This window comes from Mus musculus, chromosome 5 (genome assembly GCF_000001635.26).
Source record: "Mus musculus strain C57BL/6J chromosome 5, GRCm38.p6 C57BL/6J".
NCBI lineage: Eukaryota > Metazoa > Chordata > Mammalia > Rodentia > Muridae > Mus > Mus musculus.
The window spans coordinates 74,948,718-74,974,317 of NC_000071.6; the positions used below are offsets into that span (position 1 = coordinate 74,948,718).

Sequence of the window (25,600 nt, forward strand, 5' to 3'; positions counted from 1 at the left end):
CGTTTGCCTGCCCTGCTTCCCAAGAATAAGGAAGTTACCAAAGGAAATTACAGCTCTTCTCTTGAAAAACAGGACTGTTTCTTAATCCTTGTCTGTCTGTCTGTCTAACTTACCAACAAAACAAGAGAGGTGTGAGACTCCATCTGGCGAAGCTGAGACGTCCCTACCTCCTCCCAGTTAAAATAACCTGCAGCAAGACAGGGAAGAGCCCAGGTCAGGAGCCCCGCTCTGCCCCATGGAGGGTGCAAAGTGGATAATGTCCTTAGAACTCTCAGCTTCTGTAGACATGCAAAGAAGACGGGACCTTGATGTGGAGTTTGACCTGCAGAAGATGCTGAAGGCCAGGGTGGAGGGGACTTAGCGTGTCTGCCCAATAGCAACAGAGACTTCCTCTGGGATCTAAAAGTAACTGAGATGTACTCCAGCAGGCCCCACCCACCTAGCCTGTTCTAAGCGACCTCTGATGTGCTGAGGCAGAGTTCCTGGAAGTTGGACCCAAGCTGGCAGTGCCCTCAAGGCATTTGCACAAACTTTCTGCCCTGCTGATTTTACCTCTGACCCCTATTGTCCGGTCCTCATACCATATCCGAAGAGAAAAGGCATCCTTAGTCCAGTGAATTTGAATAATTGCTCATCCTCACAGAATAAGCAAAAGTGGTTCCATTTTAAAGGGAGCTCCCTCTCTACAGAGATGAAATTCTGCATCCAGACTGCAAAGCTTGCTGAGCACAAGCATCCTTGTGCGGTGAGTACTCTGCTCAACTGGAGCCTCCCACGCGGCCACCTCATCCCTTCCTGCATCTGCATGTCTTCACTGAGCCCACAGTACTGGATGGAGTCAGTCTGTTCCCGCTGTGGGAGCTTCCACCCCACGGCCTTTCCTCCTGACACCCCTTGTCTGGAAGTCTTGTGTCCGGATTCCCTCTTCCTTTCTCCCTCCCTCCATTTCCTTAACTGTTTTGCCATTGTGTTGGAGCAACATTATCACCCATCTCTCAGCGTGAAGTTTCAGTATGTCTCATGGATTTGGCCATATTATTCTAGAAAGATTTGGCCATTCTGTTTTTCAGTCCTAGAAATGGAACTCAGAGCTTTACACAGGCTCAGGCAAGAGGGCTGTCTACTGCTAAGCTAGCCCATCAGTCTTACTTCATGCTTTCCACACCACTTACCATCGGCTAGCACGACACCCTGCATGCACACACTGTGTTTATTGTACAATCAGCGAGCCGCAGAAGGCAGGGAACGAGTACTGTTGCTCCCGGCCACAGTAGCTGAGGATGGATTTGATGAATTAGAGGATGTCCAGCAGTCACAGACACCCTCTGTCCAGAGGCTGCAGGTGCCAGCTTTTCCCTTGTTTGGCAGCTGCTGTGGAACACAAGGGGGATAGAACATGCTGTGCCACTGAGACTCCAACATAAACCTAGCATTCCCCAGAAACACTAGGCCAGAGAGGCAGCACCTGGTTAGCAGGACCCCAGCAGGCCCTGGCACATGGCAGGGAGTGAGGAGCAGACAGTGGACTTGAAGCCACACCTTCTGCTGCCATGATGTAGGAGACCCTTCTTCTTCTTCTTCTTCTTCTTCTTCTTCTTCTTCTTCTTCTTCTTCTTCTTCTTCTTCTTTTTCTTCTTCTTCTTCTTCTTCTTCTTCTTCTTCTTCTTCTTCTTCTTCTTCTTCTTCTTCTTCTTCTTCTTCTTCTTCTTCTTCTTTTTCTTCTTCTTCTTCTTCTTCTTCTTCCCCTTCCCCTCCTTCTCCTCCTCCTTTTTCTCCTCCTCTTCCTCTTTCTCTTCCGTCTCCTTCTTCTCCTCCTCCTCTTCTTTCTTTCCTCCTTTCCTCTTCTTCTTTTAGTTTTTATAATTACTTATTTTATTTATTTACATTCCAAATATTGCCCCCCTTCCTGGTCCCCCCTCAACTAGTTCTTCACCCCATCCCCCCCTCCTTTGCTTCTGAGAGAGTGTTCCCTCACCCACCCACCCACTCCCATCTTATCCCCTTAGCATGCCCCTTCCCTCAGGCATCAAGTTTCTACTGGATTAAGCGCATCCTTTCCCACTGATGCCAGAAAAAAGGCATTCCTCTGCTACATCTGTAGTGGGGTCCACAGACCAGCCCATGCATGCTCTTTGGTTGACGGCTTAGCCTCTGGGAGCTCTGAAGGGTCCTGATTATTTGACACTGCTGGTCTTCCTGTAGGGTTTCCATCCCCTTTAGCTCCTTCAATCCTTCTCCTAACTCTTCCATAGGTGTCCCCAACCTCAGACCAATGGTTGGCTGTAAGTATCTGCATCTGTCTCAGTGAGGTACTGGTAGAGTCCCTCAGAGGACAGCCATGCTAGACACTAGTCTGCAAGCACAGCATGGCATCAGTAATAGTGTTGTGGATTGGTGCCTGTGTGTGGGATGAATCCCAAGTTGGGCTGGAGATCCCTCCTCTTATCCAAACATCAGTTGTGGTCAATAACAGGAACAAATGACCAAGAGTGAAAGTGTACATTTGTCAGCTCAACTGCCCATTAGTGTTCATCCAGGTGTCTTCTGACCCCTTCCCATTTCCCAGACAGTGTTCTAGACATCACTCAATAAGACACACAAGATCTGTTCTCAAAGATCTCGAAAAAACACAGTCACCAAAAGAAATTTAACTTCAAAGACTTTGATTGTCTTTATATTCAGTTCTAGGTTCGGGCAGCACTTCACTGCATACAATAGTGTAATGTGTTTCTAGTGGGTCAGGCAGAAGAGGTGGGGTTATATACAGAAAGGGGCTCTTGGGGGAACAGAAACCGAACAAAAAGTTGTTCCCTTCTAAGTCTGGGACAGAAAGAGAATTGAAACAAGAACTTTTTGTTTGCCTTCCTTTTGGAGGTGTTATCCCCACAGTGAGATTGAAGCCGGGCTGCGGGGGACACCTGGCTGCTGTACTGCTTGGCTTCTGGGAAGGTCGGATAACAGCTGTGTTTGGTTTTGTGGCTTGTGGCCACAGCATGAGTGACTCCCCATCATTGCTTTTGCACCTTTTTCCACAAATCATCTGTCATGGAGTAGTCACTAAAGTCAGTTCAAGTCCCAAATCTGACTGTGGTGGCGGCTATGCCATCTCCCTTCTGAGAGACTTCCAAACATCCTCAGGGAAAAAAGTTACCATGACCGACCATGGCTCTCTCTCTTCTGACCTGCTCTCGCGTCCATCCGTACACTCCAGACTCTAGCCACATTGACTTTTAGACCACAGGGCCTTTGCATCAGATCTGCCTCTGCCCTTTACACAAACCACCTATCCTACAGTATTGCCATCACTCCAGAGGGGCCCTGAATGATCCTTATGAAGTGACCCATAATGGTTCAGGACCCTAAGACCAAGTTCTCAGCACAAAGGAGAGTTATTTGCCCGAGAGGGACAGAGGACAGGGAATAAGAGACAGAGACAGGAAGGAGATAGAGGATGAGGGAGAAGGGGAAGGGAACAAGGGAAAGAGGGCAGGGGTATTTATCCTGAGGAGGAAGGACTACCTTTAGACAAGCATGGCCCATAGGAAAATAGTCATTTATAAAGGTAAAGCGGGAACCCTGTGTTAGGATGAGGAGTTTAATTTTAATTGGACATATTGATTAGGTGAGCCAAAGGGGGCTTTTGATTGCTGGACTTCAATACTTTCATAGCTGGACCTTGGTAGTCAGCCTCCGGGGGAGGAATTGGCCAAATAAGGGAATAGACTTTGGTGAGTAGAATGTCATGTAATGGTGTTTAGGAAGGCAGAGGCAAAGGGAGAGAAGGTCAGAGCCATACCCGCCACACTAGAGCTGGTCAGAGTTCCTTTGTCCCAGGCTTCACAGGACCATGTAGTCCAGCACAGGTGCTTGTTTCAGAAAACTCATCATTTTATAGCTTCTAGAGCCTGTTGCAAGTTATTTTACTTTTAGGTACAAAGATGAATCCTTGGCTTCTTTGTTTACATAACATATGTTAAATAAAAAAATACGGGAAACCCTTGTTCCTGACTGAGCTCCCACACCAGATCCAGCAAAACATACTAAAAACCAACATGGAGTCGCTCATGCTAACTCCATCACCAAACTGAAGAAACTAAGTTGTTGGGGAACCTGACAAGCAGCCAGGCAATGGCGAGCTGACGAGGCAAGTCCCAAAAACAGCCAACTTTAGACGCACAATAGTGACACTTCCTCTTCAATCTTCATTTATTTAGTTGTTTATTTTATTTGGGGAAGGAATTGAGACAGGGTCTCTCTCACACTACAGTTCTACACTAACTTCACTATGTATTCCAAACTGGCTTCGAGATCAAGGCAATCCTCTTGCCTCAGCTTGTTACTTACCTTTTATCTGTTTAGCTGACCTGATTTTACAAGGAAAGTGACCCTTTGTTCTCTGTCTCTGCTCTCAGCAGGTGATCCACAGAGCCATCCCGGCCCATTCTTTGTGCTATTTAATGGAACAAAGCCAGACCCTTTTGTTAAGATAAAACCATCCAAGATCTTTAGAGGTACAGGGCAGGGTAGCACACTTCTCTAATACCAGGCTGAGGCAGGAGGATTGCTGTCAAGCTGGAGGCCAGCCTGAGATAGATAGATAGAGCAATCTTATTTTGAAAAGTTGTAGGCCTGTCCTCTGAGGCCTGACAAGACAGGAATGGAAGGCATGTGTTTGACTTGTCTAGACTGGGGCTGGGATCCAGGGCTGGAGTTTCAACAAAATGGAAGTTTTGGGAAACAAAGGACTTTGGCTTCCCTTCCAATATTCTAGAAAGATTCTGGAAGCCTCTGTCACTTCCTCCCAACCCTTTAGCCATTCCCTCTACAGCCTAAGTTATAACTACCAGAGACTCTCGGGCTGCCCCAGGGGCCCCCTTGCTCTTCAGTGGTGTTCTTGCCATTTTACAATACTTCTGCCTCACACCCACCTGGGAGTGGTCCCCTGTCTGCCTCTGAGCATCCACGTGACTCCCCTTCCTGCCTCCTCGATTTGGGGGCTAATGTCACTTTTTGCTGAAAACTCCATCCTGGCCACCTACCCTTTGGACAATAGCAAACTCCTCCCTCCACACGCCATTGTTCTTATTGGGTTCTAGTCACCCGTAGTATTTATCACATTCTAGTGTACCAACATAGTTCATTTACCAGTCATCCCTTCCTCCTCAAAGGTCACCTCACCAGGGCAGAGATTTTCATCTGCTTTGTTTGCTGTTGGATCCCAAGAGCCTAGCACATAGTAGGTGCTTGATCAAGGCACTCGAGGGGAAGTTGGATGCATTTTGCTCTTTCTGTAAAGGGATTGCTGTTCGAAGCAGTTTGTTTCAGTATGAAGGAAAAGGAAATCCGTGTACTGTGCATTTATCTGACTGACAGGTCACCCAGGAACCTAGGGCAGTGAGTCACTTCATTTGACCACTTAGAAAACAGTCGTTGTAAGAGCCCAAGGTTCAGTGAGGCTTTGTGGTGTCCTGGTTTTCCTAGACAGAAAAACTCACCTAGTTTGTCACCCAGCCAAACTAGTTGGGTAGGGCAAAGCCCAGGGTGCTTGTCTCATCGGTGGGGGTGGGTGGATCCTAGATGAACAACAGATCTGAAAAGCTGAATCATTCTGAGAATGTAACATCTGTGTGATCTGTGTGGGCTTCTGCAGGAGCAGAGAAACTTCTAGTCATCAGTATGGGATCCCAAGCCTCACCTTATTCCCTTCATGGCTAAGTATGCACACCATACTGCTCACACTAGCCATTAGGCTGATGCAGCCCAAATACCCCGAGACAGATGGACAACCTACAGCACATGCATATCACATATACTATATAATATATAAAGTAATATGCATATAATATGCATATATGTGAGTATCATATCATATAATAATATAGCATCAGCTATAAAATGAGAAGAAGCCAAGAGTTGGTTGTAGTGCATACCTGTACTTCTACCATTAGGGAGAGAGAGGAAGGAGGGTCAAGGCTAACCCTGGCTACATAGTGGTTTGAGGCCAGCCTGGGCTACATGGGGCACTGTCTCCAAAAGTGGTGGCAGGGAGAAAGGATAGAGCCCAGTCAGCTTCATAAATCTCCTGAGTCTTACTGGCCTCCTTCCAGAATGGACTATTTCAACTCTGAGCAATTAGCTGTACACTATTTCCTATTTGGTATATATAATGTAGTACATATTAGAGATCAAACCTGCATTCGTCCTCCTGGCAGGCAAGTGCTCTCTCACCAGCTGGCACCCCCAGGGTGAGTGTTCACTTCATTTGCTTGTTGTTTGTTAGGGGTCTTTCTGGGGAAGGTGTTTGTTCCCAGCCCTGCCTCCTGAGTGGCGGGGCATGTTGGCCTGTTCTTCGTGCCCAGCTTTCCCTTGCTTCATTTTGTCTTATGAGATAGGCTCTCACAGTGTAACCCAGGTTGGCCAGAAACTCACTATGTAGTTTAGGCTAGCCTCAAACTCTCAGCAAGTCTCCCACCTTAGCCTCCCAAATACTGGGATTTCTTATGTTTCTCTGCCTGGCTGGTTGTTTGTTTGCTTTAAAATGCCTTGTTTTATAGCAGATGAAGTTCATCTTAGTTGCTTTTTTAAAGCCCATGCATGTGTTTGTTCGTGTGAACGTCACATGAGTGTGTAAGGCAGATACTAACAATGTCTGCTGTGGAGTAACTGAGGCCAAGATGCCAAAGGCCCAGGCAAAGCCACAAGTTAGGCTCAGGGTGACATCACAGCCTTACTGCCCCTGAGCCACCAGTCACTGGGCCCTGGAGATCAGTTCTGGAGAATCTCAGAGTGCCTTAGGGGATGGAGGGACAATGGGGTTGGAGCAGAAGTGTTTGGGTTTTTCAGTGTCCATCTCAGTGTGAACACAGTTTAGTCTTCAACCTCTGGGCTGCTGGTCCTTCCGTCCTCCAGGGGGACCAGCCTTTCCATCCTTTCTCTCTAAGAACAAACCAAGACCTAGATGACAGATGGGGTGAACAGTAGGCTGGAAAAGAAAGTTGGTGGGCCAGGTGTGCTGGACACACCTTTAATCCTAGCACTTGGGAGGTACTGGCAGGTGGATCTCTGAGTTTGAGGTCAGCCTGGTCTAAACAGCAAGTTCCTGGACAGCCAGGATTACCTGGAGAGACAGAGACAGAGAGACAGAGGGAGACAGAGAGACACAGAGACAGAGAGAGAGACAGAAACAGAGAAACAGAAAGACAAACACAGAGAGACAGAGAGACACAGAGAGAGACAGAGACAGAGAGACACAGAGAGAGAGACAGAGACAGAGAGACAAAGAGACAGACAGAGGTAAGGGATGGGGAGGGAAGAAAGGGGTGGGGAAGGGAATTGAAGGGAAAAAAAGACAGAAAGAAGAGTTGGAAGACCTCAGGTCACTGGCCCACAGTTTGGCCCTACTCTTCTTTTGAGGACAGGGGTAAGGGGTGGGGATTCTGTGAGACAGGGTTTCTCTGTGTAGTGTCAACTTTCCTGGAACTCACTCTGTAAAACAGGCTGGCCTCTAACTCAGAGAACTGCTTTCCTCTGCCTTCCCAGGGATCAAGAGGGCGAGCTACCACCACCCAGCCCGATTCTCTTCTTCATTGCTTTGGCTTCGAAGCCCTGAGTGACTCGAATGAAAACATGTTTTGAAGCAAGAGCTTATTCTGGGGCGTGTCTCTGTGGAAGAGCTCAAGGTGTCGTCATTCAACTCGGGTACTGGTGGGCACACAGTGACAGAGAAGAATGAGAGCGAGGGTGGCAGGGTGTCACAGGGAGCAGGGCAAGCATTCAACATTTCAAACACTTGGCAGCTCCCAGGAGATAGTCTGCAGTGGGAGGAATAAGCCAGCCAGCCATCCGAGACCCTCTGAGGCTGCTGTGCGCTTGCGCAGCTTTTCATCTTTCCTTCAAAGCTTAACACCTCTAGGAGATGTCGCCACCTTAGCAGGAACGTGAGACCTGACTCCAGGGGACAGAGAAGCCAGCACACTGGACTTAGAGGGTGCTGCAATGGTGATTAAAAAAAAAAAAAAATCACCCAGATTCACACAGCCCGGAGCAGCTGCACCCAAAAGCTGCCACTCCCTTTCTGTCTGGCTGCTGCCTAGGTGAACACACATGGAAGCCATTCAGAGCTGTCTTCACCTCTCGCCCACCGAGGACCCAGCCTGTCTTTCTAGCCCAAGCATATGGAGCAGTCATTGGCACTCAGATACGAAAGGCTGGGTAAAGCAAAGATGCATAGCGGAAGGTCTCAGGCTCAGTAAGTTCCCAGGGTCATCAAAGAGGAAAGCATCCAAAGGTATAGGAACAAGTGTGTCACTCGCCCATAGTGGCAGATTTATATGGGGATCCAAAGCCATCTCCAAAGGCTCCAAAGCCTCTAGTCTTAGTGTAGTTTCAACCAGCTCTGAACCTCTAAAAATCCACACTTTCCGAGGCACGAAGGCAACCGACATCTGGGGGGAAATTGTATTCAGCTGTGAGATAAAGCGCCCTGTATTGACGTTTGCTTCAGAAGTGTTCAGAGCTTAGCCTTTGAAGGGCTTTCTGTGGCCTGGTGTTTTAAACACAGTATTGAATATGAGTAAAAATATTTATTGGAGACAAAGATAAAAAGAATTGGGATTACGTGGAACAGCCGCAGACGTGCACGGGAGAGAGGTTGAGGCATCTGGAGTGTGGGCAGTAAAGGAGGGGAAAGGTCACTCGGTGCTGCGATGTCTCCACAGTCCTTCCTCCTGCTTCCTGCGAGCCGTTTCCAGAGCAGTGGTTAAAAGTTCAGGCAGCAGAAGCACATGATTCAAGTTCCCATTCTGTCCTCCTGCTGAGTAACAGAAGACAAAGATAGAGACTCTCTGGGCCTTACTCACGCCTCAGTGAAAAGCAGATAATATAACTGCATTTGACTTCTAGCCTTGAAGGTTGGGCACAGACCTTGGCCAAGAAAAGTGGCTTAGGTAGTTCAGAGCTCTCTAAGGGCTGTTGCCATCATCATCATCATCCCAGCCAGCCTTGGTACACATGCAAGTAAACTCAACACCCCAAAAATGGCTGAGGTCCAAGCTGGCCTAGAATTTACGACCTCTCAAGTGGTAGGATTGCAGGCCTGGAACACCATACTTGCCTCCTCCATGACTACCTTTCTACTACAGTCCAAAGAAGAGGAAGTATCCAGCTGTTTCTGTTGCAGAACAGTCAGTGTGTGTGCAAGGGCTGAGGAGACCTGTCTAGGCAGATGTTTAGGTATTCAGGGCTTAAAATAGCCTTCCTATAGAGAAGTGCTTTATTATTTATTTATATCATTTTATTATTTTCATCATTTTCATTTATCACATTTGTGTGTATATGTGTGTGTGTGTGTTCTTACATATGCATACACACACACACACCCTACTCCGAGCATCCCTGGAGGCATTTAACTAATGAAGAGTCCGGCTCTCAGTCATTAAACCCTTCTGCACATCCAAACTAGGGTCGCAGCCTGTATCCATCTGGCTGCAGAGTAGCCATTCCTTCCAGACCATAGGATGTCCAAATGGCTCCCGTTCCTCTTCCCTGTCATTTATGAGACCCGCAGCAATGCGTTTGGGAACCTAACCATTTTCTAGAAAGTTTTCAATAGTTCTAAACATCAGCTGCTTTACCTCATGCCCCTCTCTGCACACGTGACCCTCCCCACTACCACTGGGATTGATCCCATCTGCCCTTCACCCCGATCCACTGAGCTTTAAATGTGTTCCCTAAAAAGCTGGAAATGAGGAGACAGAGCTCAATAGGCCTGCGCTCACTGGACACGCCATTCCTGCACGGTATGTGGAGTGGCAGAGCCTGCCAGGGTCTGTGTCTTTGAGCTACGTAGCATATACAAATCTCATCATGTGCCAAGGAGAAAATGGGAGAGAGCCCATCAAACAGCCAGACTTGAAGTCCATCTTAGCGCAGGCTGCCTAGTGGTTTCTTCCTGAAGTGCCACCATTGTTCAAATTGTTCAAAAAATTCATTCTCAGACTCCTCCACAGGGCCCCTTCCGGAACATATCACAAGCACTGCCCTTTGACAGGCTCTCCAGGGAAGGCCTGCGATGCGCATCCTTGAGACGCAGGGAATCAGTCCAGAGACCCTGGTTGATTGATAAGGAGAAAACTGCCCACCCACTCTACACTTGAAGGCAACCAGGAGGCTACCCACAGTCCCATTCTCTGGAAACCTTGTAATGCTGTATTTCCTGGAGGGAGGACCCATAGCAGGTCTCTGTGTTTTCTTTTAAAGCACAGTTGTGGGTCGTGGGTTTAAATCCTGAGCTCAGGAGCCTTAGGTTAAACACCCAACCACATGGAGTCTTTACTCTTTACACAGTAATGAGGGACATGGCGTTTCTGCAAAGGGTTAAACAAACTGCTGTAGCCAAAAGACTGTCTATACTACCTTCTAGTAGAATTAGTGAGCATTGTTATTACCTTTTCATCATTTAATTAATTTTAAATGTATTTGTTTATATAGTTTATGTCTATGGGTGTTATGTCTGCGTGTACATCTGCACACCAGAAGAGGGCATAAGATCCTGTAGTGGCTGTGAAGCACCATGTGAGTGCTGGGAACTGAACTAAGGACCTCTGGAACTCCTAACCACTGGCCCATCTCTCCAGATCTGCTTATTACTTTCAGTGTGTGTGTGTGTGTGTGTGTGTGTGTGTGTGTGTGTGTGTATGCATATGTAAGAATAGGCATGTGTACCACACAGCACACATGTGGAGACCAGGATAACTTTCAGCGGTCAATTCTCTTGCTACCGTGTGGTTCCTAGGCATCGAGCTCAGATCCTCAAGTGTGCTGAGCAGCGCCCCTCCCTGCACTGACCCACCTCAGCAGTCTGAAATTGTGTTGTTATGGTGAAAGTAGCACGTGATCGACATATCATAGAAACTCAAGAACTATGACTCAGGAGCTGGTGATGTAGCTCAGTTGGTAGAGTGCACAAAGAAAGAGAAAGAAGAGGGAAAGGGAAGGGAGAGGGGGAGAATTAACCTGGCTTGGCCCTAAGTTAGACCTGAAAATTTTCAGTGACCTTGCTGAGAGTTCTCCTAAGTTGTCTAAGGTGCGGTGCAGCTTGGATGTGGCGCTAGAACACGTGCCTGACACCTGCCAGCTCCAACCTCAGCACCAAACCAAAATAAACAAAACCAGCAAAGGTTCTCTCTCTCTCTCTCTCTCTCTCTCTCTCTCTCTCTCTCTCTCTCTCTCTCTCCCTCTCTCTCTCTCTCTCTCTCTCTCTCTCTCTCTCTCTCTCTCTCTCTCCCTCTCTCTCTCTCTCTCTCTCTTGTGTCTGGGCATGGAATGGAAACCGTTCCTATGGAAGCCAGAAAGGGACATTGGCATTTCTGGAGCTAGACAGTTGTGAGCCACCTACTGTGGGTTCTGGAAAGTCACTGGTGTCCTGTGGAAGAACAGCAAGCATTCTTAACCACTGAGCCATCTCTCCAGCCCTGAGCAAAGGTTTTATGGAGCTATTAATGAAAAGACACAAGAGGAAAAGTCAAATATTCCTCTTCTCAGAAAGAGTGATAAGTATTTATTCAGTGCCTACTATTTGTCAGACATTTAAAATCCCCTGGTCTTGTTCTCTGTGTCCTTGGAGGTTTTGGAGGCACATCTCCCCTTTGGAATTTTAAGTATTGCATGAGCTAGTTAGTTAATGGAGGGATCAAGAGGGCGATGCCAGTTTGAAACAATGTTGTCGCTGGACTCCAGTTACAATGTATTCATCTGGACTGTGACAGCAAGGCAGTCTGAGTATGAGCCACAGTCTTCTGCCTTGGCAGCCACACCCATTCGCAGGGCTGATTGCTAGCAGCCAGCAAAGGCTTCTGATAAAAGGGAAGCTGCTGAGCTATTAGGTTTGCCGAGCTCCCAGGTAGATTTCCACAGGCAGAGGAGAAAGAGCGGTGCCTTGTTTTTGCCGGCGTGGGTGTTAGCAACGCGAGACAGGAACCCAGCATTAATACAGGCACCGGCTCCTCGTAGAGCCAACTCCAAAGGGTCCTGGTGACTTTTTCTCTGCAGTTTGACTCCTCCCTCCCTCCCTGGGAGCCTCTCTGTTCAGTCAAGCTTTTCCATCCTACCCCAGGCTGAATAGAGAGCAGAGGGTGCCAGAGACCGAGGTAGACACTCAACTCCACTTCTACCGAACCAGTCTTCCTTTCGACGTCTGTCTCTTCTCCCTTTGGTTTTTGATCATCTTGTGCTGGATTTTGCTTCTGCCACTCTTCTGTTAATAGGTAGCTGGTGATCTGCGTCATCCTGGAGGGTCATCCATCTCTACGGCCTTCTTCCACATTCTCAGGGGCCTTTCTTAATGATCACCCTTTTAGAATCACATGCCTGCTGCTGCTTCACAAGACACAAGCATTTGCTTTGTGCCCCCTGCATTTGTGTTCCAATCTTAAACTGTCCCCTTGCCTGCCGACTTCCATCCCTTAATATTCTTGAAGACAACCGGTCCCTTCTCATGGAAGTCAGTATCCTCAGACACAGGCCTTCTGAGTTTCTCTCCTGCCACAGGGCCACGGGACTGCTCTGCTTCGCCTGACAGATCAAAGGACATTTTCCCCAGCCTGTTCACTTTCTGCCTGGTGATCATAGAAGTACCCAGAGCACAGCTAGATGGCGCTCACGCCTACACATTTCTGAGGAATGACGTTTTTTTCCTCAGAGGAATTTCTGAGGAAGAAGTTTTTCCATTTGTCTCCCATCTTGAGCTCACAGCTTTGGGAGGAGGGGGACTGGAGCACATGGACTAATTACAAAGAAACTGGAACGTGTGCATTTTCTAATCAAACTGATATCTAATGGGCACGCGAGTCAGATTCAGTTCTAAGTCCTCAACATTGCCCTGCTACACATACCTTGCCCCAGGAGACAGATACAGAAATGGCACTTAGAGACTTGGTAAATTTGCCCAGAGCAGAAGGGTGTCAGAGATGGAAGTCCACAGGCATCTTGCACCAAAACTACCCTTAACAACAAGGGACTGGTTGGAGAATGGAACCAAGAGAAGAAACTGGGAGTGTTGGGAAGGCACGGCTTTCTACACAAAGCATTGTTCTGCCTAAAATTACTCCACAGCCCTAAAGCACCATGTGTATTTTGAATATCCAATCATTTTTTCTAAAAGCCCTAAGTATATAGCTCAGTGGTAGCGCACTGGCCCACTGTGTAAGATCCATGCTCAAACCCCTGCACCATGGAGTTACAGTAGGAATAATAATAGTAATAATAGCTGGGTGTTGGCAGTGAATGCCTTCCATCCCAGCACTCAAGAGTCAAGAGTTCAAAGTCTGCTTGGGCTATGGAGGGAGACAGTATCTCAAAACAACAATAGCGATAATTTTTATGAGACTGAATATATAGGACTCAACTCAACTATGATCAAAGGTGAATCTGGCACACATAGGCCGAACTTTATATATTAAGAGGGGAGAGCTAAGAGCATTTGGCTCTTGCTTCTTCTCCATTCTCTTCTCTGCTCATTTTCAGACTCAAGCTTTGTGGGACACACTGAACTTATAACAGGACCCATGATGTCCCAAGGATGCACTGAACATGTATGTTGCTGAGTCCATTTCTATTCTCCAAAGAGTAGCAACATTTTTTTACTCTGAATGAAGATCCGTGTGGACCATACTTGAAGACCCTGTAAATCTCGAATAAATAAATCTCTAATTCTATCCCTACTGACTCCCCTGAAGGCCTCCTAGCCTTTCCATCACCCCCTCCCTCCCTAAGGCGTGATGTTAGAGAGGGGACCCAGGGGGAAGAGGCAACATCCCTACTCTATCACAGGTGGAACCTCACTTCTCATTGTTGATAGACGCTTGCAGGTTAGGTGACCACTTATAAAGCCCCTCCTGGAGTCTTGGGGGTTGCCTGTAACCACTAGTGGTTCCTGTCATTTACTCTTCATTACTGGAGTACTCTGGCTGCAGTAAAGGTGATCAATCACAGAATGGTATTGTCCTTTAAAACTCCGTATAGGAAACAGGCACTGGGCTGGACCGTGAGGTTTTGTAGGATCTAGTACACAGAGATTTGTGAAAGACCAAAGCCACTGTGTTTCTGCAGTCTGCCAAAAAGTAGACACACATGTACATAGATGTCGAATGTGTACTCCTGCCAACAAAAACATGTCTCCATCCCAAGTTCAGCTACTACTCCATGTGAGCCAATTGCGAGGCATTTGCACATCACTAAAGAATGAGAAGGGAACTTTGTTCCCAGCCCCTGCCACACAGCCCAATCAGCAGACGGCCAGGAGGGAGCAGAGCCACAGGCATTTGGCACACACATGTGCACTGCCTGCTTCTTTCCAACCTGGCGGTCCAAGAATCAGGCACAGGGGCAGGGAGGGTCAAAAAGGGCTCTGAAACACATTTGTAGACCCGGAAGTATAACCTGGAGAAAGGCTGGTCAGCTGGGTATATGGAGGAAGATCCACACCCCGTACCCAGACCCTTTCCTGTTGTAGAGGAGAGAGAGAAATTCCTGCCCGAGGGAGCAGCCCCGCAAGTTCTGGAAGCCTTAAAGTTGATCTTGGCTGCGTTCTTCTGCAGGTGTCTGATAAGCTCCATCTGATCCTCAGTGTTCTGGACTCTCAGAGAAGACCTCCCCCCTTGAATGAGAAGACCCTTAAAGGCCACCTGAAGGAACTCCAAGATCAGGTCAGTGTCACCATCAGCTATGGCCCATCATGGGTACCCAGAGTCACTTAGCCCTCCAGAATTTATCAAGACCACTCTTAGAGCTAGAATATGAGGGTGCTTAGGGTTCCCAATTGTCCAGACCATTGATGTGCCTGATTCCCTTTTGATTTCCTGTGAATTTGTATCTAAGCTGTGTGTAACCAATTGTTTACACCAATTTCACAGCAACCCTACATCTCAGCCATACTGGTTCTACGTGATTAGATACACCTGAGGCTACACCTGTCCACACTTGTCACTAGGTCAGCCTCCTGCTGAAGGAACATCTGTGTGGTCCTGAGCAGGACCTCGAGGGTATGCAGGTGGAGAGAGGCGCTCAAGGAGCCACTAATACTGGCCAGAGTGAGTCCTGCTCAGGCTATGGGTTATAGGTTTAGCTGCCAGCAGTCTCCTGCAGCAACACCGCTCATTAACTAGCTCTTACTTTCCTTTTGGGATACTCACATGATCCCATGTGATTACTGTTCAGAACTGGGACTGTAATTTGGTGTTAGAGCGTTTGTCTGTAACGCGTGAGACCCCGGGCCATGCCAAATCACACTACCGTCTCCGAAGAGCTGGATCCTCAATACCACCTTGGTCTCTTGCCACTTTGACTCTCTTCTCTGAAAGACAAGAGGGTGTGACCCCCACACTTCTTTGAGGATTCATATTTTCATATCCTTCAGCGGCCAGCGCCATTTCTTCTCTTGGAATAAGGGAAGAGTTCCCAAATAGGACTCAAAGTGACTTGTTACAATAACAAGTTCAAATAAAATGGAAAAAGTGATACTAACCAGATTTTCTATAAATGCTCCTGTTCTATTAAAATGGCTTCAGTTTTTCCAGTGAGAGAGAGAGACAGGCAGACAGACAGATACAGCAAGACAGACAGACACATAGGCAGGGTGGGGGTGGGGGTGGGGGAGCAGTGTTGCATTACCGTTTTTCTTTGCTTTTAGTGGGTCTAATTCAAATTGCGTCAAGTGAAACTCAGCATTGGGAACTGGAGAGCCAACTCAGCAGTTTAGAGCACTGGCTGTTCTCACAGAGAACCCAAGTCTAACCTGATCACTAAGTGCTGAGACGAAGTGCATGTTAGCTTCACGCCTGCCAGATAAATATGCTGTCACTGAGCTGCACCCAGCCTTAACTAGATCACCCTTGAGCTCACAATCCTGGTCATGTCCAGAAAAGTAGCAGTTTGATTTGAGAAAAGGAGGGCTTCTTTCAACCCATGTGTGTTGACAGATAAGATATAACCCCTAAACTTGGGGGTACATTTCTAATTAACCATATGAACATTAAAAACTCTAAAACAAATACACTTCCCAATGACTCTATGTTAATTCTGTGCCCCACCCATGACATACGGACAAGACCTGATTCTCAGTCAGCTGCAATCTAAGCCAGTCTGTGGCCTGACCAAGTCTGTGTATCCTACCTTCTCTAGAGCAGAGGTCCACAGGGGCATCTGTGAGCCTCTGATACCTTCTTCAAAGCTGAATCTGTGCCTGGGGTAAAGTAGAAATGATTCTATCCACCAGGGTCTTGAATGTTAGAATTTTTTTTTTGAGGCAGGGTCTCACATTGTGGGCCACAAAACCTGGAACTCACTCTGTAACTCTGGCTGGCCTCCAACTCAAGGTGCTTCTACCTCCTGAGTGCTGGGATCAGCCACTATGTCCGGCTGGAAAATGACTCCTCCTCCTCCTTTTCCTCTTCTTCCTCCTCTTCCTCTTCCTCCCCTTTCATTTCTTCTTCCTCCTCCTCCTCATTTGTATATGTGTTTTTGCTAGGTACTGTACACATAGGTGTGTGCATATGTGTGTAGAGGCCTGGGGTAGACACTGGGACTCTTTCTTAACTGATCTTCACCTTGCTTTCAAAGTTAAAGACACAGGGAAAGTGTGACAATCATGATTGCTACAAACCTTATGCACTGTCTAGATCATTAAAAACAACTTTCATGGACCCTGATATAGCTGTCTCTTGTGAGACTATGCCAGGGCCTAGCAAACACAGAAGTGGATGCTCACAGTCAGCTATTGGATGGATCTCAGGGCCCAAATGGAGGAGCTAGAGAAATTACCCAAGGAGCTAAAGGGAACTGCAACCCTATAGGTGGAACAACATTATGAACTAACCAGTACCCCGGAGCTCTTGACTCTAGCTGCATATGTATCAAAAGATGGCCTAGTTGGCCATCACTGGAAAGAGAGGCCCATTGGACACGCAAACTTTATATGCCCCAGTACAGGGGAACGCCAGGGCCAAAAAGGGGGAGTGGGTGGGTAGGGGAGTGGGGGGGAGGGTACGGGGGACTTTTCGGATAGCATTGGAAATGTAATTGAGGAAAATATGTAATAAAAAAAAAAACAACTTTCATTCATGCCATCTAAAGCAACAGCACTTCACCCTGTTCCACGAGTCAGGGTGGCGGGGTAGAGAAGTCACTTCTGACAGTAAATGGTATGACTACATGATATGATACTGAAAATACGATCCAACACGCGCCACTGTCTCTATCACACCCCAGGTCTTCCCTCTTCCTTCCTTTTCCCTGCACCTTCTCTTCTGTGAATCTCTTTCTCCCTGCTTGTCTGGCTCAGTCACCTTCTTCCAGTATCATCTTTCTCATTTCCTCAGGAGCTGCCACGGAATGAAGAATTGAAAGAGCATGATTGGACTTTGGGAAGGATGCGGTAAGGGTGGTTGATGGAGTAGAGAAGATGGATCTGGGGCAGCTCTTGAGGGAGCCAAGCTTGGCACGGATTGGCTGGAGCTTTGAGAGGTGTTGATAGGAGGAGCCTCCAAGAGCCATTTGTAAACATCGGTGCTTCCTGAATGCTTCCCGAGTGCCCTGCCATAATACCCTGCTGTAAAATGTATTATTTTTAATATAAGTATAAATAGTGAATTAATCCTACAGCTCTTGGGTCCTCTCTTACTCATTGAGCCATTTCCCCATCACAATTCTTAAGCCCTTTTACTCCCCAAGGAAGCAATCGAAGCATAAAAGACATGATTACCATTGTTTTTAGCACAGATATAAAATTCCACTGAACTGCAGAAAAAAAGCATTTCTCTGCTGGCCTTCCTCAAACCTGACAGGACAACTCACCAAGAAACAGAGGCAATGTCCTCGAGGCACGCACAGGAGCAGACACGCACAGGAGCAGAGGGCACCCTCTCTCTCTCTCACTTAGTCCACCTGGTAACAAGAATTCTCAAGAACCTGGCAAAGTCTGAAGTATTTAGTGTTCTCGGCTTGCATTCCTGAAGACACCCTCTGGAAATTCCTGCTTTCTAGCTAACATTTTCTAATAAAAAATGAGTTTGGCACTAACGAATCCATTTGTCAAGCAATATAACTTAAACTTCCTACCTGGGAGATGTCAAGCTGATTTTTTTTTCTTTTCCTCTACATTGAGCAGGGTGATGGGCAAGGGTTTCTAGGTTTTCATAAATGACTTAAGAGGCCAGATTCCCTGGAAGCAGGGTGGCGAGCTAAAGAAATGCTCTGCAGACTTGGATGGTGTCCAGGATCTTAGCACAGACCTCCTCCTCTTCCTTGGGATGCCATCGTCTTAGAGGAGCTTTGGAATGTATTAATTATTCTGTAGAGAAATCGCCCAGGATTACCTACTCATGACTAATGAAGCTGTCAGCCTCTATTCCTTCCCGCTGTTTAATAAAGTCTCCCAAAGACTAGCTTATGAAGATGGATAGCGCTGTGAGCGCCATCCCCAAAACTGGCACAGCGTCAACCTAAGCAGAGGCCAGCTTGCTTCACGCGACACTCCAGTTTTCATTATACTTCACAATAACGTGTTATTAAAAGAAAATGAATTTGCCATTAAGAAGCAGATACTACTTAATAACCATTCAGTAATGGTCCATGATTTCCTTCCTTCCTTCCTTCCTTCCTTCCTTCCTTCCTTCCTTCCTTCCTCCCTCCCTCCCTCCCTCCCTCCCTCCCTCCCTCCCTCCCTCCCTCCCTCCTTTCTTTCTTTCTTTCTTTCTTTCTTTCTTTCTTTCTTTCTTTCTTTCCTCAACTTACAGCAGCAGTGTGAGTACATACCATTCTGGATTCAGAGAGTTGGATTTTCTAGAATAATCTTAAGTCAAATTTACTCAGTAACACTTGATGGGTCTTAAAGCTCGACTTCCAAAATTCTGACTTTGAATTTATCAGTTAAAATCCAGTAAAATTAGGATAGGGGATAGGGCGCCCTTGTTAGTCTACCTAAGCATAACTTCTTCCTTTACATATGCTAAAGAATTACATGAACTGGAAATTAGAGGGAGATTTAGGCTTGCTATTGATTCGTTCTTAAAGATTTCTTTTCCTTTTACTATGTGTGTGTGCCTATGTGTGTAGGCACCCTTGGAAGGCAGAAGATGGCCCTGGGCCTTCAGTTCCAGGTGGTTACAAGCAGCCTAACACAGGCACTGGGACCTGAACTCCAGACCTCTGTGAGAGCCACAAATGCTTTTAACTGCTGAGTCCTCTTGCCAGCCCCGGTTGGTTTATTTTTGCTTCAGTTTTTAAAAATGTATTCCTTTTTTATGTGCATGGTTGTTTTGCATGCATGTCTGTCTGTGCGCCATGTGTGTGCCTGGCACTCTCAGAGGCCAGAAATGTGGGGTTTCCTAAGACTGGGGGTGGGGGAGAGTTACAGATGGTTGAGAGCTGCTCTCTGGAGGCTAGGAAATTGAATCTGGGGCCTCTGCAAGAGCAGCCAGTGCCCTTTACCAGTGAACTATCTCTCTGAGACAAGGTCTAACAGGTCTCAAACTCACAAACCACCGACATGGGATTGCAGGTGTGTGATACCCAACTCAGGGATCGCTAATAATTCAAAATATCCTGGACTCTGTCTCCTCACCTCTCTCAGTGTTCTTATTGGAATAAAAATAAAATAAATATAAAAGGAATTCAGAAGGATGACACGGGGACCATGGAAACCCTACCTCCCACACTTGTCACTGTTACCCAGTGTGGACACTGTAACATGGTTGCCTCAGATTGTAAGTCATGTAACAGATTCATGTCCAGTCCCTTATGGGCCCCCAGCTCCAGCACCAACATGAATTTAACATGGAGACTTGCAGGATCCATCTGTGGCTGTCTATAAATAATGCCAGGGTTTCCAGTCTTTTCACGCCACTTATTATTCTTACAGATGAATTCTGAATCATCTTGTCCGGATCCCTAGAGTCCCTTCTCAGATTTTTATTGGAGACGGATTAAAGAAATGCATTACTTTGGGAAGAGCTGACATCTTTATACTATTCATTGTTCCCTCCAGGGACAAAGTATGTTTTTCATTTATTTGGGCTTTCATTATATTATGTCCCTTTATAAAATATTGTTATTTCCTTCTTGTAGGTCCAGCACGAACTTTGCTAAATTATTTCTAGATAATTTATGGTTCGTGTTGATGTTGAAAAGATTTTATCTTTGTATTATATTATAATTTCTTTTATTGTTGTTACTTTTGTATACTTTTTAAGACAGTCTCATGTAGCATAGGCTAGCCTCAAAGCCACTATGTAGCAGAGGATAACCCTGAACTCCTGATCCTCCCACCATTTCCCAGTGCTAGGATCACAGGTGTGCACTGCTATCACCAGCTCTTTATTATAACTTGTGACTCATTATTGTTGATACGACAAAAAGAGAGCAAATTTTAAAATATGTAGTCTGTAACTGATCCTATCACTAGATTCGTTTTATGTCTAAAACTACCATTTTTTCAATTGCTTCGTTTCTGTTTTCTTGCTAGACAGTTGTGCAATATGTATGACACTAAAGATTTGCAAATAATGATGTCCTCTACTTCCTACTGACTCTAGCCTCCACTCCTATCAGGCCTCGGTTTTCTCATCTGTAGAAGGGGAGAGTGGATTTTACTGACTTCATAGCACTGTTATAATAAGTAGTGATTAGGTGGTGTTGGAAGCAAAGCGCTGTTTCTAGTACATCATAAATATTCAATAGGCGGTAACCAATGTTTTTAAGAATTTAGCCATGGGTGGAAGCCACCCAGAGGCCTGACTGCCACCAAGCAGCGTGGGGGCGGGTGGCTCACAGCTATTTGCAGTTCCAAGTGATTCACAGCCATGGTCTGATTACTTCATGCACATGCTTCGCAGACATGCAGGCAGGCAAAACACTCTCACATCGAGAATAATAAAGTAAAACATAAAAAAAAAAAACATTTTATTTTTATTTTTTTTCAGTGAGTCAAGGCACATGCCATGCCAGGCAGAGAGATGGCCTGAGTTCAATTCCTAGAACCTACATAAAGGCACAGAGAGAGCATTGACTCTACTCCGACCTCTGCTCACGAGTCATCGCATCTGTGCCCCACCCTCATCATATACGTACATGAATAATAAATAAGCTAAAATAGTAAATTTTAAAAAGCAAAACAGGCATGCACAGGCCGATTCTACCTATGTACTTCAGGCTGCTCTCACAGTCTCGAGGCTTTTTCCCTTCATATTCCTGTGCACTGGACCTGAGTTTCCTGTTGGGATTTTTTTTTTCTGCTTTTTTTGAAACAAAGTTTCACTACGTAGCCTTGGATGGCCTGGAACTTGCACATAGAGCAGGCTGACCTTGAACTCTGAATCTCCCTGCCTCGACCTCTGAAGCACTAGGTTCAAAGGCTTGTACCACCAGCCCAGGCTTCAACCAAAGCCTTCAGCTGTCTTTAATCCTGTCTAGTTATTAGATGCATCTAACTCTGTAAAAGTAAACAAATAAATAGGGCTGGACATGATGGTGCATACTTTAATCTCAGCTCTTAGGAGGCAGAGGCAAGTGGATCGCTGAATTTGAGGCCAGCCTGGGCTACAAGGTGAGAGAAAAAAAAAAAAGAAAAAAGAAAGAAAAAAGGTGGAATGACTTTGTCTTAACAAATCAAATTGGTTTTTAGGAATAACCTTTTTTTAACTGTTTATTTTTAAAGTCTGCATATGTGTGTTTGTGTGTGCATGCATGTGCATGTACATGCATATAGGTGCCACAGACGTCCCCTGCCTTAGCCCAGACATGATCTGGGGGTTTCTGAGTTTCTGAGATGAGCTCTTGATATGGAACCCAGACTAGCCTTACTTTGCAGTAATAGAGCCCAGGTTAGCCCAGAATATGCAGTTCTACTACCTTAACCTGCACAGGACTGAGAGCAAAGGCACACACTCCCACATTTGTTTGTTTGTTTGTTTGTTTGTTTGTTTGTTTGATTGATTAACACGATGCCATTTGATATGTTGTTCAGGTTGGTCTTGCACGCCTGGGAACAGGGAATCATTCTGCCTTAGTCTTCTGAGTGGCAGGGACTGCATTCCGCTGTGAACCCTGACTGAGAAATGGGACCCAGGCACAACATGTGCAACTTTCAGGGAGAGAGCAGCCTATGAGGGGAAGGTTGAGTGCAGCCTGCAGGGAGACCTGGATTCTTGTCTGCCCCTCCCCGGTTATTTAATAGCTGTGCGGCTTTTCCAAGTTCCTTTCCTTTTACGAGTTCCATTTTCTTTTGCTTTTAGATTACGTGTGTGTGTGTGTGTGTGTGTGTGTGTGTGTGTGTGTGTGTGTGTGTTCCATTGTACGTGTGTGACTGTGTGACTGTGAGAAGACAAATTGCCGGAGTCCGTTTTCTCCTTCTACCACGTGGGTCCTGGGGATCGAACTCGGGTCATTAGACTTGGCAGTAAGCATCTTTCCTTACTGAGTCACCATACCGCATTCTCTACCTTTATCAGGAAAGAATACAGTGTCTCTTCTAGCTCTAACATTCTATGATTACCATTGAGCCAGAAGGAAATTAAATTTCCACCATGAAAATCCCCTATCTGGTCATTCATAGCCAGTTACAAGCCTAAATTAGGAGTACCAAGCCTAAATTAGGAGTACCAAGTCTTGGTTCTCCCTTGGTTTAGTCCTCTTGTCGGGGAGTTCTGTGATGGGCATGGAATCCAGACCCTCTGTAGACTTAGACCCAAGACTTAAACCAGCGCAGCCTCATGCAAATAATGAGTCTGGGGATGGCGTTGGGGTGGGTCCTCACGTTCAGGGTAGGTAACAGCAGCCCTATTCAAGTCTATTAGGAAGTTGCTGAGCAAGCAAACTGAGGGTTACAAAGCCTGCAGCTGCCGCAGATCAAGCCAAGCATGAGGTCAGAACACTGGAAAATTAGGGTGGGCCCATGGAGAATTCTGAGAGCAGAGGTCAGCCACAAGCCGAACATAGTGTCAGACTGGATACCCAGAGGCTAAGGAACCACTGTTCCTAAAGACTCGATGGGAAGGTGGATCCCTGACTGTGCCCCTGTCCCCGGTGAAGAGAAAGAGAGGGAAGGGCCAGTCAGTTCAATGGAGCTCCTCACCCACTCACCCTGCCTGCTTAGCCTCACTAACTCCAGCACCGGGCTGGAGGCCTCGCCCTGTATGAGAGGGAACTCAGGAAGAGTTGTTGCCTCCAACCTCAGGGGTCATCACACAGAATAAACCTGGTCTCAGAACAGATGTTTCCCACCCCTGGGATAAGCAGAGAGCATCTCCAGAAGTGAGCAGAAGTGTTCATAGGAGCAGCTTTGGCTTAGTGGGATGGTGAACAGGGATGAAGAACTCGGATGCGGACGCCCCCCGTGGCTTGTTCTCTCCAGGATGGCAGCCTTTCAAGACATCCAGGCCCATCAGCTCAAGACACCACCCTCCCTACTTCTCCTCTCAGACTAGACTCTTCCTAGCAGAGAAGTTGACAATATCCACTAAGGAGGCACAAAGACCGCAGTGACATACTTTGTCTCCTTTCGCAGAGACTGTCTTTTGTAGGCAGAATAATGAGGAGTTTTAGTCTTCAAGGATACTGTGGAACTGTCACAGGGCTGGTGGGGTGTTACCTGAGGGATGCACAATTGGTCCTTGGTATTTCCGGATTCCATATTTTCAAACTTACCTGTATTAGTTTTGTTGCTGTTTTGTTTTGCTTTGCTTTGCTTTGTTGCTGTTGCTGAGAAAGCAATGCAAAGAAGGAAGGATTTATTTTGGCTCACAGTTTGAAGGCACACCCCATTGGGGCAGGTACGGCTTGGAGGAGGGAGTACGAGGCAGTCGGTCACATTGCATTTGCCAGCAGGGAGGTGTTGGGGATTGGTTCTAATGCTTTGATTTAACTGGGAATCGGTGTATCCAAACACAATTGAGGTCCTTGTCCTCAATTGGTTTTTGATCTATCAATAGAGATACCAACAGCCAATGGTCAGGCAAAGGGAAATGGGGCAGGACATTTAGATGGGCACAGGCTAGGAACTGGGGAGGGTGGGTATGTTATGGGGAAAGGGGTGGAGATCAGCATGAAGTGGTGTAGACAGATGGATATAGGGGCTGCAGGAGATAAAGCCAACCATGTAAGAATTCTGGTGGGTGGCCACAGGTCACTCCCCCAATTGGGCCAGGGGTAGCAGGGGATGGTTTAGGAGTGCCCAGCCTCTGAGCAAACCAAGGCATTTCAAAAATAAGTGTGTGTATGTGTGTGTCTTTTATTTGTAGATCTAAAGAGTTCCTGGGCAGGTGGCTGGAAGAGCAACCTGCTGGGAGCACAAAGTGGTCTAGCTAAAACTCTATGCTACAAGGAGCACTGGTGTCCAGCTGGCTTGCCCCGTTTTAGTCAGTCCGTGGAATAGAGTCACCACATTCAGGGTGGGCCTTTCCTCCTTAGTCTCCTTTCTGGAGAGATATAGACACACCCAGAGGTAATTCCAAAGCTACTCAGTTGACAATAAAGATTGACTACCACAAATATGGAGTAAAAGGTAATTCCAAACTCAATGCCTGACAAGGACTTCGAGGCCATTCAAAGACCTACAAAGAGGAGAATTAATTGATTGATTGATTGATTGATTGATTGATTCAGCCAGTGATACTCACGTAGCAGACAGTGTGTAAGTGGCACTCTTCCATCTTGGTTTCCTCTCCTGGTCTCTGAAGGAGCATCCTTTCTGCTGTCTATACAGCGTCAGATCTCTGCATTTCTGTGTGTTCTCACTGTGCAAATGGCTCTCCAGCGAGGCAGAGAGAGTCACAACCACCTTTGATGTCAGCAATCAGGAGGCAGATGCAGATTACAAGTTTGAAGCCAACTGGGATACATGGTGTGACCTTGTCTCAAAATAGTAACAATAGTTAATAATGAAATCGATTTTTAAAAAAAGTTATTAATTAATAAAATAAAATGTAGTAAGTGGTAGCACCCCAGTCCCTTAGGTCAATGAGTCGCAATTGGGTATTAAATAAATTTCTTTAAATGAAGACCCATCTAAAGTAAGGTTATGTTCTGACTGGTGGATGAAAACTGGGACCAGAGGCTGGAGGAAGAGAATCCTCATTATTCCCGGGGGAGTGAATGTTGTCTACCTCCTGTGCCTCTATACCACGTGGCTACCTGACTACTAATGAAACTGGACTGTCCCAGACCTGTATCCAGACACCGACTCGTTTTAACACTATTTCTAGGAAATGTTTCAGGGAGCTATTGAATGACTGTTGCAAAGACAAATAAAAAAGAAATATCTGGAAACGTTTTCAGGATCTCTATTTCTTTTTTATAGGCATAGTCATCCCAGTTCTTGACGAGTCCCGAATGTGGCGGTCCGCTTAGGACCGGATGTTCTGTTACCGAAACAGATGAAAGGCAGCTGCCCAGCAACACGGCCTCGCTGCCCGTTTCAGACTGTACATCCCACTGTGGAGTGCCTCTGCAGACGCCTACACAGAACGCCAGGCCCAGGGCAGAGGCGAGTGGCCAGAGGGTCACAGAGGGGTCGTCAGCCCCACTCAAGAATGCAGGGAGTGGATCGGGTCAT

The 25,600-nt window shown here is 46.6% G+C and overlaps 2 long non-coding RNA genes across 2 annotated transcripts; one reads left to right on the forward strand and one right to left on the reverse strand.

Annotated features, from left to right (window-relative positions):
• Positions 1-476: 476 nt before the first annotated feature.
• On the forward strand, positions 477-17,651 carry Gm6116 (predicted gene 6116). Its single transcript, NR_045866.1, has 5 exons — positions 477-745; positions 7,540-8,248; positions 13,522-13,589; positions 14,595-14,702; positions 17,373-17,651. It is a non-coding gene; the product is annotated as a predicted gene 6116 (long non-coding RNA).
• Gm52778 lies at positions 8,563-25,016 on the reverse strand. Its single transcript, XR_003955747.1, has 2 exons — positions 24,666-25,016; positions 8,563-8,812 (listed from the first exon to the last, which is right to left on the reverse strand). It is a non-coding gene; the product is annotated as a predicted gene, 52778 (long non-coding RNA).
• Between the last annotated feature and the right edge of the window lie 584 nt (positions 25,017-25,600).